We start from the raw sequence: 16910 nt of genomic DNA on the forward strand, positions 1-16910 counted from the left end.
TAGTGCCATCTCAGTCGCTTGCGGAAGGTACCTCACCTTAAGTGATACAATGGCGAGTTGTCGCTATTACCAAAGCGCCGCCGCCGACGACGACGACGACGATGATAATCGCGAGGGTCTTTATCAGGGGTAGAAAATACATCACAAGAACTAAGTATTTCACGTCGGCATTCACCGGAGACTGCCAAAAGCAGCAGTGTCTGGTGCCCACTTTAATAGCACCATTCACACTATTCATTTGCGAGAGCATTTCTTAAATACCGCACCCATTCATAATTTTTTTTATCCTTGACCGCTTTTTTCGAAAGGGCCACGGTGGGAGGGGCTGTTACAAAATTCATTTGCCTCCTGTGAGGATCGAACTCACGACCTCTGGTTTACTAGACCAGCGCTCTGCCACTGAGCTAAGGAGGCGCCTCCTAGCGCGCTTTTCGGGTACTTTGTTCTTACAGACTAGTGAATCGGAGCCCTTCAGCTCGAAACGCACCGCATGAGCGACCATTATTTGCATTTCGCTAGCACAGCTGCTGCTTTCCTACACATCTCACACCATATCGATGTACAAATTAAATTCCAAAACAAATTTATTTCATTTCAGAGTTACTTTCAGCTTCAAATACCGTTCCTCTGATATTCATCCGAAGCTAGGCATCGTCGTAACCCGTTACGTTCATCACGCAAGGCTCACGAGAGGGGCGCATGTTGGATCCGCGTAGACACAAAATTTTGAGGCGCCCAGCGTGGGGCTCGAACCCACGACCCTGAGATTAAGAGTCTCATGCTCTACCGACTCAGCTAGCCGGGCTGTACACAAGGGTTACGAGCCATACAATACTGATTTGACCTGCGACCATCTATTAAAGATTCTTTTGACTACAGCTTATTTCCTGCTGCCACAAATCAGCTACAATCCTATTTAATGAAAAATTGTCTCCGAAAGGCATCAAATCTGCTTGAAATGATACGTGGCTATCAGCACCATTATTCAACACACATGCTCGACTGTGCGCAGACGCCTGTGGCGTAGCCCTTGGGTCCTGAATCAGATGCAGTAGTTGCAACAAAAACTCTCCTGAACGGCACTGTGCCGAAAATTTCGCTACAGATCACCCTTGTGTTGCTTGTGCTTCAGGTAGACGCCGGTTTTGCAGCCAGGAAGCGGACAGCAGCTACTTTCAACTAGTTTTGCAGTACTCAAACAACACACTAAAACAGCATGCATCTTTTGCAGAACAGGAAAAACTCGACCGTGACAGGATTCGAACCTGCAATCTTCGGATCCGAAGTCCGACGCCTTATCCATTAGGCCACACGGTCACTGGCGCAACATGCTTCCCCACACACACCTCATTTTCACCATTTGTACACTTGGCGGAATGAATTTCCCATCTTTGACCCAGTTCTCCATCTCAAATTTTAGTACTAAAAGTGCGACGCTACTTTTTGCTGTGTCCCATCGCAAGTTACATTCAAGCCCTTATGACGCTGATCAAACAAGAGGTGGCAAATCAGCTTCAATCGCTTAGTGCCATCTCAGTCGCTTGCGGAAGGTACCTCACCTTAAGTGATACAATGGCGAGTTGTCGCTATTACCAAAGCGCCGCCGCCGCCGCCGACGACGATGATAATCGCGAGGGTCTTTATCAGGGGTAGAAAATAGATCACAAGAACTAAGTATTTCACGTCGGCATTCACCGGAGACTGCCAAAAGCAGCAGTGTCTGGTGCCCACTTTAATAGCACCATTCACACTATTCATTTGCGAGAGCATTTCTTAAATACCGCACCCATTCATAATTTTTTTTATCCTTGACCGCTTTTTTCGAAAAGGCCACGGTGGGAGGGGCTGTTACAAAATTCATTTGCCTCCTGTGAGGATCGAACTCACGACCTCTGGTTTACTAGACCAGCGCTCTGCCACTGAGCTAAGGAGGCGCCTCCTAGCGCGCTTTTCGGGTACTTTGTTCTTACAGACTAGTGAATCGGAGCCCTTCAGCTCGAAACGCACCGCATGAGCGACCATTATTTGCATTTCGTTAGCACAGCTGCTGCTTTCCTACACATCTCACACCATATCGATGTACAAATTAAATTCCAAAACAAATTTATTTCATTTCAGAGCTACTTTCAGCTTCAAATACCGTTCCTCTGACATTCATCCGAAGCTAGGCATCGTCGTAACCCGTTACGTTCATCACGCAAGGCTCACGAGAGGGGCGCATGTTGGATCCGCGTAGACACAAAATTTTGAGGCGCCCAGCGTGGGGCTCGAACCCACGACCCTGAGATTAAGAGTCTCATGCTCTACCGACTGAGCTAGCCGGGCTGTACACAAGGGTTACGAGCCATACAATACTGATTTGACCTGCGACCATCTATTGAAGATTCTTTTGACTACAGCTTATTTCCTGCTGCCACAAATCAGCTACAATCCTATTTAATGAAAAATTGTCTCCGAAAGGCATCAAATCTGCTTGAAATGATACGTGGCTATCAGCACCATTATTCAACACACATGCTCGACTGTGCGCAGACGCCTGTGGCGTAGCTCTTGGGTCCTGAATCAGATGCAGTAGTTGCAACAAAAACTCTCCTGAACGGCACTGTGCCGAAAATTTCGCTACAGATCACCCTTGTGTTGCTTGTGCTTCAGGTAGACGCCGGTTTTGCAGCCAGGAAGCGGACAGCAGCTACTTTCAACTAGTTTTGCAGTACTCAAACAACACACTAAAACAGCATGCATCTTTTGCAGAACAGGAAAAACTCGACCGTGACAGGATTCGAACCTGCAATCTTCGGATCCGAAGTCCGACGCCTTATCCATTAGGCCACACGGTCACTGGCGCAATATGCTTCCCCACACACACCTCATTTTCACCATTTGTACACTTGGCGGAATGAATTTCCCATCTTTGACCCAGTTCTCCATCTCAAATTTTAGTACTAAAAGTGCGACGCTACTTCTTGCTGTGTCCCATCGCAAGTTACATTCAAGCCCTTATGACGCTGATCAAACAAGAGGTGGCAAATCAGCTTCAATCGCTTAGTGCCATCTCAGTCGCTTGCGGAAGGTACCTCACCTTAAGTGATACAATGGCGAGTTGTCGCTATTACCAAAGCGCCGCCGCCGCCGCCGCCGACGACGACGACGACGATGATAATCGCGAGGGTCTTTATCAGGGGTAGAAAATACATCACAAGAACTAAGTATTTCACGTCGGCATTCACCGGAGACTGCCAAAAGCAGCAGTGTCTGGTGCCCACTTTAATAGCACCATTCACACTATTCATTTGCGAGAGCATTTCTTAAATACCGCACCCATTCATAATTTTTTTTATCCTTGACCGCTTTTTTCGAAAGGGCCACGGTGGGAGGGGCTGTTACAAAATTCATTTGCCTCCTGTGAGGATCGAACTCACGACCTCTGGTTTACTAGACCAGCGCTCTGCCACTGAGCTAAGGAGGCGCCTCCTAGCGCGCTTTTCGGGTACTTTGTTCTTACAGACTAGTGAATCGGAGCCCTTCAGCTCGAAACGCACCGCATGAGCGACCATTATTTGCATTTCGCTAGCACAGCTGCTGCTTTCCTACACATCTCACACCATATCGATGTACAAATTAAATTCCAAAACAAATTTATTTCATTTCAGAGTTACTTTCAGCTTCAAATACCGTTCCTCTGATATTCATCCGAAGCTAGGCATCGTCGTAACCCGTTACGTTCATCACGCAAGGCTCACGAGAGGGGCGCATGTTGGATCCGCGTAGACACAAAATTTTGAGGCGCCCAGCGTGGGGCTCGAACCCACGACCCTGAGATTAAGAGTCTCATGCTCTACCGACTGAGCTAGCCGGGCTGTACACAAGGGTTACGAGCCATACAATACTGATTTGACCTGCGACCATCTATTAAAGATTCTTTTGACTACAGCTTATTTCCTGCTGCCACAAATCAGCTACAATCCTATTTAATGAAAAATTGTCTCCGAAAGGCATCAAATCTGCTTGAAATGATACGTGGCTATCAGCACCATTATTCAACACACATGCTCGACTGTGCGCAGACGCCTGTGGCGTAGCCCTTGGGTCCTGAATCAGATGCAGTAGTTGCAACAAAAACTCTCCTGAACGGCACTGTGCCGAAAATTTCGCTACAGATCACCCTTGTGTTGCTTGTGCTTCAGGTAGACGCCGGTTTTGCAGCCAGGAAGCGGACAGCAGCTACTTTCAACTAGTTTTGCAGTACTCAAACAACACACTAAAACAGCATGCATCTTTTGCAGAACAGGAAAAACTCGACCGTGACAGGATTCGAACCTGCAATCTTCGGATCCGAAGTCCGACGCCTTATCCATTAGGCCACACGGTCACTGGCGCAACATGCTTCCCCACACACACCTCATTTTCACCATTTGTACACTTGGCGGAATGAATTTCCCATCTTTGACCCAGTTCTCCATCTCAAATTTTAGTACTAAAAGTGCGACGCTACTTTTTGCTGTGTCCCATCGCAAGTTACATTCAAGCCCTTATGACGCTGATCAAACAAGAGGTGGCAAATCAGCTTCAATCGCTTAGTGCCATCTCAGTCGCTTGCGGAAGGTACCTCACCTTAAGTGATACAATGGCGAGTTGTCGCTATTACCAAAGCGCCGCCGCCGCCGCCGACGACGATGATAATCGCGAGGGTCTTTATCAGGGGTAGAAAATAGATCACAAGAACTAAGTATTTCACGTCGGCATTCACCGGAGACTGCCAAAAGCAGCAGTGTCTGGTGCCCACTTTAATAGCACCATTCACACTATTCATTTGCGAGAGCATTTCTTAAATACCGCACCCATTCATAATTTTTTTTATCCTTGACCGCTTTTTTCGAAAGGGCCACGGTGGGAGGGGCTGTTACAAAATTCATTTGCCTCCTGTGAGGATCGAACTCACGACCTCTGGTTTACTAGACCAGCGCTCTGCCACTGAGCTAAGGAGGCGCCTCCTAGCGCGCTTTTCGGGTACTTTGTTCTTACAGACTAGTGAATCGGAGCCCTTCAGCTCGAAACGCACCGCATGAGCGACCATTATTTGCATTTCGTTAGCACAGCTGCTGCTTTCCTACACATCTCACACCATATCGATGTACAAATTAAATTCCAAAACAAATTTATTTCATTTCAGAGCTACTTTCAGCTTCAAATACCGTTCCTCTGACATTCATCCGAAGCTAGGCATCGTCGTAACCCGTTACGTTCATCACGCAAGGCTCACGAGAGGGGCGCATGTTGGATCCGCGTAGACACAAAATTTTGAGGCGCCCAGCGTGGGGCTCGAACCCACGACCCTGAGATTAAGAGTCTCATGCTCTACCGACTGAGCTAGCCGGGCTGTACACAAGGGTTACGAGCCATACAATACTGATTTGACCTGCGACCATCTATTGAAGATTCTTTTGACTACAGCTTATTTCCTGCTGCCACAAATCAGCTACAATCCTATTTAATGAAAAATTGTCTCCGAAAGGCATCAAATCTGCTTGAAATGATACGTGGCTATCAGCACCATTATTCAACACACATGCTCGACTGTGCGCAGACGCCTGTGGCGTAGCTCTTGGGTCCTGAATCAGATGCAGTAGTTGCAACAAAAACTCTCCTGAACGGCACTGTGCCGAAAATTTCGCTACAGATCACCCTTGTGTTGCTTGTGCTTCAGGTAGACGCCGGTTTTGCAGCCACGAAGCGGACAGCAGCTACTTTCAACTAGTTTTGCAGTACTCAAACAACACACTAAAACAGCATGCATCTTTTGCAGAACAGGAAAAACTCGACCGTGACAGGATTCGAACCTGCAATCTTCGGATCCGAAGTCCGACGCCTTATCCATTAGGCCACACGGTCACTGGCGCAATATGCTTCCCCACACACACCTCATTTTCACCATTTGTACACTTGGCGGAATGAATTTCCCATCTTTGACCCAGTTCTCCATCTCAAATTTTAGTACTAAAAGTGCGACGCTACTTCTTGCTGTGTCCCATCGCAAGTTACATTCAAGCCCTTATGACGCTGATCAAACAAGAGGTAGCAAATCAGCTTCAATCGCTTAGTGCCATCTCAGTCGCTTGCGGAAGGTACCTCACCTTAAGTGATACAATGGCGAGTTGTCGCTATTACCAAAGCGCCGCCGCCGCCGCCGCCGCCGACGACGACGACGATGATAATCGCGAGGGTCTTTATCAGGGGTAGAAAATACATCACAAGAACTAAGTATTTCACGTCGGCATTCACCGGAGACTGCCAAAAGCAGCAGTGTCTGGTGCCCACTTTAATAGCACCATTCACACTATTCATTTGCGAGAGCATTTCTTAAATACCGCACCCATTCATAATTTTTTTTATCCTTGACCGCTTTTTTCGAAAGGGCCACGGTGGGAGGGGCTGTTACAAAATTCATTTGCCTCCTGTGAGGATCGAACTCACGACCTCTGGTTTACTAGACCAGCGCTCTGCCACTGAGCTAAGGAGGCGCCTCCTAGCGCGCTTTTCGGGTACTTTGTTCTTACAGACTAGTGAATCGGAGCCCTTCAGCTCGAAACGCACCGCATGAGCGACCATTATTTGCATTTCGTTAGCACAGCTGCTGCTTTCCTACACATCTCACACCATATCGATGTACAAATTAAATTCCAAAACAAATTTATTTCATTTCAGAGTTACTTTCAGCTTCAAATACCGTTCCTCTGATATTCATCCGATTCATCGTCGTAACCCGTTACGTTCATCACGCAAGGCTCACGAGAGGGGCGCATGTTGGATCCGCGTAGACACAAAATTTTGAGGCGCCCAGCGTGGGGCTCGAACCCACCACCCTGAGATTAAGAGTCTCATGCTCTACCGACTGAGCTAGCCGGGCTGTACACAAGGGTTACGAGCCATACAATACTGATTTGACCTGCGACCATCTATTAAAGATTCTTTTGACTACAGCTTATTTCCTGCTGCCACAAATCAGCTACAATCCTATTTAATGAAAAATTGTCTCCGAAAGGCATCAAATCTGCTTGAAATGATACGTGGCTATCAGCACCATTATTCAACACACATGCTCGACTGTGCGCAGACGCCTGTGGCGTAGCCCTTGGGTCCTGAATCAGATGCAGTAGTTGCAACAAAAACTCTCCTGAACGGCACTGTGCCGAAAATTTCGCTACAGATCACCCTTGTGTTGCTTGTGCTTCAGGTAGACGCCGGTTTTGCAGCCAGGAAGCGGACAGCAGCTACTTTCAACTAGTTTTGCAGTACTCAAACAACACACTAAAACAGCATGCATCTTTTGCAGAACAGGAAAAACTCGACCGTGACAGGATTCGAACCTGCAATCTTCGGATCCGAAGTCCGACGCCTTATCCATTAGGCCACACGGTCACTGGCGCAATATGTTTCCCCACACACACCTCATTTTCACCATTTGTACACTTGGCGGAATGAATTTCCCATCTTTGACCCAGTTCTCCATCTCAAATTTTAGTACTAAAAGTGCGACGCTACTTCTTGCTGTGTCCCATCGCAAGTTACATTCAAGCCCTTATGACGCTGATCAAACAAGAGGTGGCAAATCAGCTTCAATCGCTTAGTGCCATCTCAGTCGCTTGCGGAAGGTACCTCACCTTAAGTGATACAATGGCGAGTTGTCGCTATTACCAAAGCGCCGCCGCCGACGACGACGACAATCGCGAGGGTCTTTATCAGGGGTAGAAAATACATCACAAGAACTAAGTATTTCACGTCGGCATTCACCGGAGACTGCCAAAAGCAGCAGTGTCTGGTGCCCACTTTAATAGCACCATTCACACTATTCATTTGCGAGAGCATTTCTTAAATACCGCACCCATTCATAATTTTTTTTATCCTTGACCGCTTTTTTCGAAAGGGCCACGGTGGGAGGGGCTGTTACAAAATTCATTTGCCTCCTGTGAGGATCGAACTCACGACCTCTGGTTTACTAGACCAGCGCTCTGCCACTGAGCTAAGGAGGCGCCTCCTAGCGCGCTTTTCGGGTACTTTGTTCTTACAGACTAGTGAATCGGAGCCCTTCAGCTCGAAACGCACCGCATGAGCGACCATTATTTGCATTTCGTTAGCACAGCTGCTGCTTTCCTACACATCTCACACCATATCGATTTACAAATTAAATTCCAAAACAAATTTATTTCATTTCAGAGTTACTTTCAGCTTCAAATACCGTTCCTCTGATATTCATCCGATTCATCGTCGTAACCCGTTACGTTCATCACGCAAGGCTCACGAGAGGGGCGCATGTTGGATCCGCGTAGACACAAAATTTTGAGGCGCCCAGCGTGGGGCTCGAACCCACCACCCTGAGATTAAGAGTCTCATGCTCTACCGACTGAGCTAGCCGGGCTGTACACAAGGGTTACGAGCCATACAATACTGATTTGACCTGCGACCATCTATTAAAGATTCTTTTGACTACAGCTTATTTCCTGCTGCCACAAATCAGCTACAATCCTATTTAATGAAAAATTGTCTCCGAAAGGCATCAAATCTGCTTGAAATGATACGTGGCTATCAGCACCATTATTCAACACACATGCTCGACTGTGCGCAGACGCCTGTGGCGTAGCCCTTGGGTCCTGAATCAGATGCAGTAGTTGCAACAAAAACTCTCCTGAACGGCACTGTGCCGAAAATTTCGCTACAGATCACCCTTGTGTTGCTTGTGCTTCAGGTAGACGCCGGTTTTGCAGCCAGGAAGCGGACAGCAGCTACTTTCAACTAGTTTTGCAGTACTCAAACAACACACTAAAACAGCATGCATCTTTTGCAGAACAGGAAAAACTCGACCGTGACAGGATTCGAACCTGCAATCTTCGGATCCGAAGTCCGACGCCTTATCCATTAGGCCACACGGTCACTGGCGCAATATGTTTCCCCACACACACCTCATTTTCACCATTTGTACACTTGGCGGAATGAATTTCCCATCTTTGACCCAGTTCTCCATCTCAAATTTTAGTACTAAAAGTGCGACGCTACTTCTTGCTGTGTCCCATCGCAAGTTACATTCAAGCCCTTATGACGCTGATCAAACAAGAGGTGGCAAATCAGCTTCAATCGCTTAGTGCCATCTCAGTCGCTTGCGGAAGGTACCTCACCTTAAGTGATACAATGGCGAGTTGTCGCTATTACCAAAGCGCCGCCGCCGACGACGACGACAATCGCGAGGGTCTTTATCAGGGGTAGAAAATACATCACAAGAACTAAGTATTTCACGTCGGCATTCACCGGAGACTGCCAAAAGCAGCAGTGTCTGGTGCCCACTTTAATAGCACCATTCACACTATTCATTTGCGAGAGCATTTCTTAAATACCGCACCCATTCATAATTTTTTTTATCCTTGACCGCTTTTTTCGAAAGGGCCACGGTGGGAGGGGCTGTTACAAAATTCATTTGCCTCCTGTGAGGATCGAACTCACGACCTCTGGTTTACTAGACCAGCGCTCTGCCACTGAGCTAAGGAGGCGCCTCCTAGCGCGCTTTTCGGGTACTTTGTTCTTACAGACTAGTGAATCGGAGCCCTTCAGCTCGAAACGCACCGCATGAGCGACCATTATTTGCATTTCGTTAGCACAGCTGCTGCTTTCCTACACATCTCACACCATATCGATGTACAAATTAAATTCCAAAACAAATTTATTTCATTTCAGAGTTACTTTCAGCTTCAAATACCGTTCCTCTGATATTCATCCGAAGCTAGGCATCGTCGTAACCCGTTACGTTCATCACGCAAGGCTCACGAGAGGGGCGCATGTTGGATCCGCGTAGACACAAAATTTTGAGGCGCCCAGCGTGGGGCTCGAACCCACCACCCTGAGATTAAGAGTCTCATGCTCTACCGACTGAGCTAGCCGGGCTGTACACAAGGGTTACGAGCCATACAATACTGATTTGACCTGCGACCATCTATTAAAGATTCTTTTGACTACAGCTTATTTCCTGCTGCCACAAATCAGCTACAATCCTATTTAATGAAAAATTGTCTCCGAAAGGCATCAAATCTGCTTGAAATGATACGTGGCTATCAGCACCATTATTCAACACACATGCTCGACTGTGCGCAGACGCCTGTGGCGTAGCCCTTGGGTCCTGAATCAGATGCAGTAGTTGCAACAAAAACTCTCCTGAACGGCACTGTGCCGAAAATTTCGCTACAGATCACCCTTGTGTTGCTTGTGCTTCAGGTAGACGCCGGTTTTGCAGCCAGGAAGCGGACAGCAGCTACTTTCAACTAGTTTTGCAGTACTCAAACAACACACTAAAACAGCATGCATCTTTTGCAGAACAGGAAAAACTCGACCGTGACAGGATTCGAACCTGCAATCTTCGGATCCGAAGTCCGACGCCTTATCCATTAGGCCACACGGTCACTGGCGCAATATGCTTCCCCACACACACCTCATTTTCACCATTTGTACACTTGGCGGAATGAATTTCCCATCTTTGACCCAGTTCTCCATCTCAAATTTTAGTACTAAAAGTGCGACGCTACTTCTTGCTGTGTCCCATCGCAAGTTACATTCAAGCCCTTATGACGCTGATCAAACAAGAGGTGGCAAATCAGCTTCAATCGCTTAGTGCCATCTCAGTCGCTTGCGGAAGGTACCTCACCTTAAGTGATACAATGGCGAGTTGTCGCTATTACCAAAGCGCCGCCGCCGCCGACGACGACGACGACGACGACGACGACGACGACGACGATGATAATCGCGAGGGTCTTTATCAGGGGTAGAAAATACATCACAAGAACTAAGTATTTCACGTCGGCATTCACCGGAGACTGCCAAAAGCAGCAGTGTCTGGTGCCCACTTTAATAGCACCATTCACACTATTCATTTGCGAGAGCATTTCTTAAATACCGCACCCATTCATAATTTTTTTTATCCTTGACCGCTTTTTTCGAAAGGGCCACGGTGGGAGGGGCTGTTACAAAATTCATTTGCCTCCTGTGAGGATCGAACTCACGACCTCTGGTTTACTAGACCAGCGCTCTGCCACTGAGCTAAGGAGGCGCCTCCTAGCGCGCTTTTCGGGTACTTTGTTCTTACAGACTAGTGAATCGGAGACCTTCAGCTCGAAACGCACCGCATGAGCGACCATTATTTCCATTTCGCTAGCACAGCTGCTGCTTTCCTACACATCTCACACCATATCGATGTACAAATTAAATTCCAAAACAAATTTATTTCATTTCAGAGTTACTTTCAGCTTCAAATACCGTTCCTCTGATATTCATCCGAAGCTAGGCATCGTCGTAACCCGTTACGTTCATCACGCAAGGCTCACGAGAGGGGCGCATGTTGGATCCGCGTAGACACAAAATTTTGAGGCGCCCAGCGTGGGGCTCGAACCCACGACCCTGAGATTAAGAGTCTCATGCTCTACCGACTGAGCTAGCCGGGCTGTACACAAGGGTTACGAGCCATACAATACTGATTTGACCTGCGACCATCTATTAAAGATTCTTTTGACTACAGCTTATTTCCTGCTGCCACAAATCAGCTACAATCCTATTTAATGAAAAATTGTCTCCGAAAGGCATCAAATCTGCTTGAAATGATACGTGGCTATCAGCACCATTATTCAACACACATGCTCGACTGTGCGCAGACGCCTGTGGCGTAGCCCTTGGGTCCTGAATCAGATGCAGTAGTTGCAACAAAAACTCTCCTGAACGGCACTGTGCCGAAAATTTCGCTACAGATCACCCTTGTGTTGTTTGTGCTTCAGGTAGACGCCGGTTTTGCAGCCAGGAAGCGGACAGCAGCTACTTTCAACTAGTTTTGCAGTACTCAAACAACACACTAAAACAGCATGCATCTTTTGCAGAACAGGAAAAACTCGACCGTGACAGGATTCGAACCTGCAATCTTCGGATCCGAAGTCCGACGCCTTATCCATTAGGCCACACGGTCACTGGCGCAACATGCTTCCCCACACACACCTCATTTTCACCATTTGTACACTTGGCGGAATGAATTTCCCATCTTTGACCCAGTTCTCCATCTCAAATTTTAGTACTAAAAGTGCGACGCTACTTCTTGCTGTGTCCCATCGCAAGTTACATTCAAGCCCTTATGACGCTGATCAAACAAGAGGTGGCAAATCAGCTTCAATCGCTTAGTGCCATCTCAGTCGCTTGCGGAAGGTACCTCACCTTAAGTGATACAATGGCGAGTTGTCGCTATTACCAAAGCGCCGCCGCCGCCGCCGCCGACGACGACGACGACGACGACGACGACGATGATAATCGCGAGGGTCTTTATCAGGGGTAGAAAATACATCACAAGAACTAAGTATTTCACGTCGGCATTCACCGGAGACTGCCAAAAGCAGCAGTGTCTGGTGCCCACTTTAATAGCACCATTCACACTATTCATTTGCGAGAGCATTTCTTAAATACCGCACCCATTCATAATTTTTTTTATCCTTGACCGCTTTTTTCGAAAGGGCCACGGTGGGAGGGGCTGTTACAAAATTCATTTGCCTCCTGTGAGGATCGAACTCACGACCTCTGGTTTACTAGACCAGCGCTCTGCCACTGAGCTAAGGAGGCGCCTCCTAGCGCGCTTTTCGGGTACTTTGTTCTTACAGACTAGTGAATCGGAGCCCTTCAGCTCGAAACGCACCGCATGAGCGACCATTATTTGCATTTCGTTAGCACAGCTGCTGCTTTCCTACACATCTCACACCATATCGATGTACAAATTAAATTCCAAAACAAATTTATTTCATTTCAGAGCTACTTTCAGCTTCAAATACCGTTCCTCTGACATTCATCCGAAGCTAGGCATCGTCGTAACCCGTTACGTTCATCACGCAAGGCTCACGAGAGGGGCGCATGTTGGATCCGCGTAGACACAAAATTTTGAGGCGCCCAGCGTGGGGCTCGAACCCACGACCCTGAGATTAAGAGTCTCATGCTCTACCGACTGAGCTAGCCGGGCTGTACACAAGGGTTACGAGCCATACAATACTGATTTGACCTGCGACCATCTATTGAAGATTCTTTTGACTACAGCTTATTTCCTGCTGCCACAAATCAGCTACAATCCTATTTAATGAAAAATTGTCTCCGAAAGGCATCAAATCTGCTTGAAATGATACGTGGCTATCAGCACCATTATTCAACACACATGCTCGACTGTGCGCAGACGCCTGTGGCGTAGCTCTTGGGTCCTGAATCAGATGCAGTAGTTGCAACAAAAACTCTCCTGAACGGCACTGTGCCGAAAATTTCGCTACAGATCACCCTTGTGTTGCTTGTGCTTCAGGTAGACGCCGGTTTTGCAGCCACGAAGCGGACAGCAGCTACTTTCAACTAGTTTTGCAGTACTCAAACAACACACTAAAACAGCATGCATCTTTTGCAGAACAGGAAAAACTCGACCGTGACAGGATTCTAACCTGCAATCTTCGGATCCGAAGTCCGACGCCTTATCCATTAGGCCACACGGTCACTGGCGCAATATGCTTCCCCACACACACCTCATTTTCACCATTTGTACACTTGGCGGAATGAATTTCCCATCTTTGACCCAGTTCTCCATCTCAAATTTTAGTACTAAAAGTGCGACGCTACTTTTTGCTGTGTCCCATCGCAAGTTACATTCAAGCCCTTATGACGCTGATCAAACAAGAGGTGGCAAATCAGCTTCAATCGCTTAGTGCCATCTCAGTCGCTTGCGGAAGGTACCTCACCTTAAGTGATACAATGGCGAGTTGTCGCTATTACCAAAGCGCCGCCGCCGCCGCCGCCGACGACGACGACGACGACGACGATGATAATCGCGAGGGTCTTTATCAGGGGTAGAAAATACATCACAAGAACTAAGTATTTCACGTCGGAATTCACCGGAGACTGCCCAAAGCTGCAGTGTCTGGTGCCCACTTTAATAGCACCATTCACACTATTCATTTGCGAGAGCATTTCTTAAATACCGCACCCATTCATAATTTTTTTTATCCTTGACCGCTTTTTTCGAAAGGGCCACGGTGGGAGGGGCTGTTACAAAATTCATTTGCCTCCAGTGAGGATCGAACTCACGACCTCTGATTTACTAGACCAGCGCTCTGCCACTGAGCTAAGGAGGCGCCTCCTAGCGCGCTTTTCGGGTACTTTGTTCTTACAGACTAGTGAATCGGAGCCCTTCAGCTCGAAACGCACCGCATGAGCGACCATTATTTGCATTTCGTTAGCACAGCTGCTGCTTTCCTACACATCTCACACCATATCGATGTACAAATTAAATTCCAAAACAAATTTATTTCATTTCAGAGTTACTTTCAGCTTCAAATACCGTTCCTCTGATATTCATCCGAAGCTAGGCATCGTCGTAACCCGTTACGTTCATTACGCAAGGCTCACGAGAGGGGCGCATGTTGGATCCGCGTAGACACAAAGTTTTGCGCCGCCCAGCGTGGGGGTCGATCCCACGACCCTGAGATTAAGAGTCTCATGCTCTACCGACTGAGCTAGCCGGGCTGCACGCAACGCGTTACGAGCCATACAATACTGATGTGACCTGCGACCATCTATTGAAGATTCTTTTGACTACAGCTTATTTCCTGCTGCCACCAATCAGCTACAATCCTATACAATGAAAAATTGTCTCCGAAAGGCATCAAATCTGCATGAAATGATACGTGGCTATCAGCACCATTATTCAACACACATGCTCGACTGTGCGCAGACGCCTGTGGCGTAGCCCTTGGCTCCTGAATCAGATGCAGTAGTTCCAACAAAAACTCTCCTGAACGGCACTGTGCCGAAAATTTCGCTACAGATCACCCTTGTGTTGCTTGTGCTTCAGGTAGACGCCGGTTTTGCAGCCAGGAAGCGGACAGCAGCTACTTTCAACTAGTTTTAGAGTACTCAAACAACACAGTAAAACAGCATGCATCTTTTGCAGAACAGGAAAAACTCGACCGTGACAGAATTCGAACCTGCAGTCTTCGGATCCGAAGTCCGACGCCTTATCCATTAGGCCACACGGTCACTGGCGCAATATACTTCCCCACTCACACCTCGTTTTCGCCATTTGTACACTTGGCAGAATGAATTTCCCATCTTTGACGCAGTTCTCCATCTCAAATTTCAGTACTAAAAGTACGACGCTACTTCTTGCTGTGTCCCATCGCAAGTTACATTCAAGCCCTTATGACGCTGATCAAACAAGAGGTGGCAAATCAGCTTCAATCGTTTAGTGCCTTCTCAGTCGCTTGCAGAAGGTACCTCACCCTATGTGATACAATGGCGAATTGTCGCTATTACCAAAGCGGCGGCGGCGGCGCCGCCGCCGCCGCCGCCGACGACGACAATCGCGAGGGTCTTTATCAGGGGTAGAAAATACATCACAAGAACTAAGTATTTCACGTCGGCATTCTCCGGAGACTGCCTAATGCAGCAGTTTCTGGTGCCCACTTTAATAGCTCCATTCACACTATTCATTTGCGAGAGCATTTCTTAAATACTGCACCCATTCATAATTTTTTTTATCCTTGACCGCTTTTTTCGAAAGGGCCACGGTGGGAGGGGCTGTTACAAAATTCATTTGCCTCCTGTGAGGATCGAACTCACGACCTCTGGTTTACTAGACCAGCGCTCTGCCACTGAGCTAAGGAGGCGCCTCCTAGCGCATTTTTCGAGTACTTTGTTCTTACAGACTAGTGAATCGGAGCCCTTCAGCTCGAAACGCACCGCATGAGCGACTATTATTTGCATTTAGTTAGCACAGCTGCTGCTTTCCTACACATCTCACACTATATCGATGTACAACTAAAATTGCAAAACAACACATTTATTTCATTTCAGAGTCACTTTCAGCTTCAAATACCGTTCCTCTGATATTCATACGAAGCTAGGCATCGTCGTAACCCGTTACGTTCATCACGCAAGGCTCACGAGAGGGGCGCATGTTGGATCCGCGTAGACACAAAATTTTCCGCCGCCCAGCGTGGGGCTCGAACCCACGACCCTGAGATTAAGAGTCTCATGCTCTACCGACTTTTTTTTTTTTAATTTTTGGGCCTCCCATCTCCCCATACAGCCCATCCATCGCTCACCTTTTTTTTTGCCTTCTTCGGCTAGCTTCGATGCTATACTCTTGTGATGCTATTTCACTGTGGATATTTTGAAATGTATGGTTGTTTTACTTTGAATCCTTTTTGTTTGAAGTGATATTGCAAAAAAAAAATTTCCGTTTTTCTTCCGTTTTTTTGTTTTTTTGTTGTTTTTTGTGTGTTCTTTTTTTTAATTTTTTTTCCTTTTAATATTGTTTATTTGATTGTACTGCATGCGGAGTTGCAGGTTGCTGACGTCATTCAAAGCTCGTCGTCTCGAAAGTTTGTATGCCTTTGGCTTCCCCAAGCGATGGCTTGGACTAGTCTGATAAATTCCATTTTTGCTGTGTGGTTTCCCAAGTCTCCTTCTCTTAGCTCCGAACGACGCAGCCGCCAAAAACTGCGCACTGCATACGAATGTGGAAAAGAGAAATTATGAAATCCATGTTGCTGTGGAATGATGTGAAGAAGAAAGAAAGAAAAAATTGAAGAAATAAATCCTGTTTCATCTTCCCTCGTCGACGTCAAAAAGTAAAGAAGCAAATAATCTTCGCAGTTGAGTGAAATAGATACATCTTCTATGTAAGTTTGCAAACATAAAACATAAACGAAAAACCCAGTGGACACCACGTCCAAACGAATGGTCAGCTTCACCATCCATGTTGGGAGAATGTAAATCTAATTCCTGCTGAATTAACGGAGACGAAGGGCGAGGTTAAACAAGACAGTTAAAACACCAAGCATGAACATTCCCAATCAGTGACTACTGCAGACACC

The 16910-nt window shown here is 47.1% G+C and overlaps 31 non-coding genes across 31 annotated transcripts; all 31 read right to left on the minus strand.

Moving 5' to 3' along the window:
- Positions 1-342: 342 nt before the first annotated feature.
- Trnat-agu (transfer RNA threonine (anticodon AGU)) lies at positions 343-414 on the minus strand. Its single transcript has one exon. It is a non-coding gene; the product is annotated as a tRNA-Thr (tRNA).
- A 318-nt stretch (positions 415-732) lies between these two features.
- Positions 733-805, minus strand: Trnak-cuu (transfer RNA lysine (anticodon CUU)). The gene has a single exon. It is a non-coding gene; the product is annotated as a tRNA-Lys (tRNA).
- A 439-nt stretch (positions 806-1244) lies between these two features.
- Positions 1245-1317, minus strand: Trnar-ucg (transfer RNA arginine (anticodon UCG)). The gene has a single exon. It is a non-coding gene; the product is annotated as a tRNA-Arg (tRNA).
- A 545-nt stretch (positions 1318-1862) lies between these two features.
- On the minus strand, positions 1863-1934 carry Trnat-agu (transfer RNA threonine (anticodon AGU)). The gene has a single exon. It is a non-coding gene; the product is annotated as a tRNA-Thr (tRNA).
- A 318-nt stretch (positions 1935-2252) lies between these two features.
- On the minus strand, positions 2253-2325 carry Trnak-cuu (transfer RNA lysine (anticodon CUU)). Its single transcript has one exon. It is a non-coding gene; the product is annotated as a tRNA-Lys (tRNA).
- A 439-nt stretch (positions 2326-2764) lies between these two features.
- Positions 2765-2837, minus strand: Trnar-ucg (transfer RNA arginine (anticodon UCG)). Its single transcript has one exon. It is a non-coding gene; the product is annotated as a tRNA-Arg (tRNA).
- Positions 2838-3394: 557 nt separating this feature from the next.
- Trnat-agu (transfer RNA threonine (anticodon AGU)) lies at positions 3395-3466 on the minus strand. Its single transcript has one exon. It is a non-coding gene; the product is annotated as a tRNA-Thr (tRNA).
- Positions 3467-3784: 318 nt separating this feature from the next.
- On the minus strand, positions 3785-3857 carry Trnak-cuu (transfer RNA lysine (anticodon CUU)). The gene has a single exon. It is a non-coding gene; the product is annotated as a tRNA-Lys (tRNA).
- A 439-nt stretch (positions 3858-4296) lies between these two features.
- On the minus strand, positions 4297-4369 carry Trnar-ucg (transfer RNA arginine (anticodon UCG)). Its single transcript has one exon. It is a non-coding gene; the product is annotated as a tRNA-Arg (tRNA).
- A 545-nt stretch (positions 4370-4914) lies between these two features.
- Trnat-agu (transfer RNA threonine (anticodon AGU)) lies at positions 4915-4986 on the minus strand. Its single transcript has one exon. It is a non-coding gene; the product is annotated as a tRNA-Thr (tRNA).
- A 318-nt stretch (positions 4987-5304) lies between these two features.
- Trnak-cuu (transfer RNA lysine (anticodon CUU)) lies at positions 5305-5377 on the minus strand. The gene has a single exon. It is a non-coding gene; the product is annotated as a tRNA-Lys (tRNA).
- A 439-nt stretch (positions 5378-5816) lies between these two features.
- On the minus strand, positions 5817-5889 carry Trnar-ucg (transfer RNA arginine (anticodon UCG)). The gene has a single exon. It is a non-coding gene; the product is annotated as a tRNA-Arg (tRNA).
- Positions 5890-6446: 557 nt separating this feature from the next.
- Positions 6447-6518, minus strand: Trnat-agu (transfer RNA threonine (anticodon AGU)). The gene has a single exon. It is a non-coding gene; the product is annotated as a tRNA-Thr (tRNA).
- Positions 6519-6831: 313 nt separating this feature from the next.
- On the minus strand, positions 6832-6904 carry Trnak-cuu (transfer RNA lysine (anticodon CUU)). Its single transcript has one exon. It is a non-coding gene; the product is annotated as a tRNA-Lys (tRNA).
- Positions 6905-7343: 439 nt separating this feature from the next.
- On the minus strand, positions 7344-7416 carry Trnar-ucg (transfer RNA arginine (anticodon UCG)). The gene has a single exon. It is a non-coding gene; the product is annotated as a tRNA-Arg (tRNA).
- Positions 7417-7955: 539 nt separating this feature from the next.
- Positions 7956-8027, minus strand: Trnat-agu (transfer RNA threonine (anticodon AGU)). Its single transcript has one exon. It is a non-coding gene; the product is annotated as a tRNA-Thr (tRNA).
- Positions 8028-8340: 313 nt separating this feature from the next.
- Positions 8341-8413, minus strand: Trnak-cuu (transfer RNA lysine (anticodon CUU)). The gene has a single exon. It is a non-coding gene; the product is annotated as a tRNA-Lys (tRNA).
- Positions 8414-8852: 439 nt separating this feature from the next.
- Positions 8853-8925, minus strand: Trnar-ucg (transfer RNA arginine (anticodon UCG)). Its single transcript has one exon. It is a non-coding gene; the product is annotated as a tRNA-Arg (tRNA).
- A 539-nt stretch (positions 8926-9464) lies between these two features.
- Positions 9465-9536, minus strand: Trnat-agu (transfer RNA threonine (anticodon AGU)). The gene has a single exon. It is a non-coding gene; the product is annotated as a tRNA-Thr (tRNA).
- A 318-nt stretch (positions 9537-9854) lies between these two features.
- Positions 9855-9927, minus strand: Trnak-cuu (transfer RNA lysine (anticodon CUU)). The gene has a single exon. It is a non-coding gene; the product is annotated as a tRNA-Lys (tRNA).
- A 439-nt stretch (positions 9928-10366) lies between these two features.
- On the minus strand, positions 10367-10439 carry Trnar-ucg (transfer RNA arginine (anticodon UCG)). The gene has a single exon. It is a non-coding gene; the product is annotated as a tRNA-Arg (tRNA).
- Positions 10440-11011: 572 nt separating this feature from the next.
- Trnat-agu (transfer RNA threonine (anticodon AGU)) lies at positions 11012-11083 on the minus strand. The gene has a single exon. It is a non-coding gene; the product is annotated as a tRNA-Thr (tRNA).
- A 318-nt stretch (positions 11084-11401) lies between these two features.
- Trnak-cuu (transfer RNA lysine (anticodon CUU)) lies at positions 11402-11474 on the minus strand. Its single transcript has one exon. It is a non-coding gene; the product is annotated as a tRNA-Lys (tRNA).
- A 439-nt stretch (positions 11475-11913) lies between these two features.
- On the minus strand, positions 11914-11986 carry Trnar-ucg (transfer RNA arginine (anticodon UCG)). The gene has a single exon. It is a non-coding gene; the product is annotated as a tRNA-Arg (tRNA).
- A 569-nt stretch (positions 11987-12555) lies between these two features.
- Trnat-agu (transfer RNA threonine (anticodon AGU)) lies at positions 12556-12627 on the minus strand. Its single transcript has one exon. It is a non-coding gene; the product is annotated as a tRNA-Thr (tRNA).
- Positions 12628-12945: 318 nt separating this feature from the next.
- Trnak-cuu (transfer RNA lysine (anticodon CUU)) lies at positions 12946-13018 on the minus strand. The gene has a single exon. It is a non-coding gene; the product is annotated as a tRNA-Lys (tRNA).
- A 439-nt stretch (positions 13019-13457) lies between these two features.
- On the minus strand, positions 13458-13530 carry Trnar-ucg (transfer RNA arginine (anticodon UCG)). Its single transcript has one exon. It is a non-coding gene; the product is annotated as a tRNA-Arg (tRNA).
- Positions 13531-14093: 563 nt separating this feature from the next.
- On the minus strand, positions 14094-14165 carry Trnat-agu (transfer RNA threonine (anticodon AGU)). Its single transcript has one exon. It is a non-coding gene; the product is annotated as a tRNA-Thr (tRNA).
- Positions 14166-14483: 318 nt separating this feature from the next.
- Positions 14484-14556, minus strand: Trnak-cuu (transfer RNA lysine (anticodon CUU)). Its single transcript has one exon. It is a non-coding gene; the product is annotated as a tRNA-Lys (tRNA).
- A 440-nt stretch (positions 14557-14996) lies between these two features.
- Positions 14997-15069, minus strand: Trnar-ucg (transfer RNA arginine (anticodon UCG)). Its single transcript has one exon. It is a non-coding gene; the product is annotated as a tRNA-Arg (tRNA).
- Positions 15070-15626: 557 nt separating this feature from the next.
- Positions 15627-15698, minus strand: Trnat-agu (transfer RNA threonine (anticodon AGU)). Its single transcript has one exon. It is a non-coding gene; the product is annotated as a tRNA-Thr (tRNA).
- Positions 15699-16910: the final 1212 nt, after the last annotated feature.

This window comes from Schistocerca cancellata, chromosome 8, assembly GCF_023864275.1.
Source record: "Schistocerca cancellata isolate TAMUIC-IGC-003103 chromosome 8, iqSchCanc2.1, whole genome shotgun sequence".
Classification (NCBI taxonomy): domain Eukaryota; kingdom Metazoa; phylum Arthropoda; class Insecta; order Orthoptera; family Acrididae; genus Schistocerca; species Schistocerca cancellata.